Genomic DNA, 657 nt, shown 5'->3' with positions numbered 1-657 from the left:
AGGCTGACATATATCAACCTTCAAAGTGGCTCAGCATGCCAGCCTTTCCCCCAGTCTGTCCTATTTTCAGCAGGTCTGATTGTCTCTGTCTGCTCAGAGTAAGAAGTCACCTCGTGTCATGATTAGCTTTCAGATCTTCAGTTCTGACAACTCTCTAGAAGGAAGCATTGTTGATCATTTCAGATCACTGAGTGTGTATTACTTAAGGATCTTTGTTTTTTAAGTATTAAGAACAAATACCCAAAAGCTTGAAATAAAGTATAAAGATGATTATATAACATTTCAGAATCAAATTAAAACAGTCTGATTAAAGGTTATCTGACTCTCTAGGAGGTTTCCCAGGTGACTCAACCCAGATAACTCAGTTGGTAGAGAATGAGACTCTTAATCTCAGGGTCATGGGTTTGAGCCCCACATTGGGCACATGTTTTAGGGCTTCCCAGGTGGCTCAGTAGTAAAGATGCAGGAGAACCAGGTTCGATCCCTGGGTTGGGAAGATCCCCTGAAATAGGAAATGGCAACCCACTCCAATATTCTTGCCTGGAGAACTCCATGGACAGGGGAGTCTGGTAGGTTCCAGTCTACCGGGTTGCAGAGAGTTGGACATGACCAATGTGACTGAATATGCTGGTTGCACACAACTCTCCAGGGGATGTT

At 43.5% G+C, this 657-nt stretch overlaps 1 non-coding gene across 1 annotated transcript; it reads left to right on the top strand.

Annotated features, from left to right (window-relative positions):
• Positions 1 to 350: 350 nt before the first annotated feature.
• On the top strand, positions 351 to 423 carry TRNAK-CUU (transfer RNA lysine (anticodon CUU)). The gene has a single exon. It is a non-coding gene; the product is annotated as a tRNA-Lys (tRNA).
• Positions 424 to 657: the final 234 nt, after the last annotated feature.

The sequence above is a fragment of the Moschus berezovskii genome, chromosome 27 (genome assembly GCF_049115385.1).
Source record: "Moschus berezovskii isolate FMDL1 chromosome 27, NW_MosBer_1.0, whole genome shotgun sequence".
NCBI classification, from domain to species: Eukaryota; Metazoa; Chordata; class Mammalia; order Artiodactyla; family Moschidae; genus Moschus; species Moschus berezovskii.
This window is presented reverse-complemented; position numbering and strand designations above follow the sequence as displayed.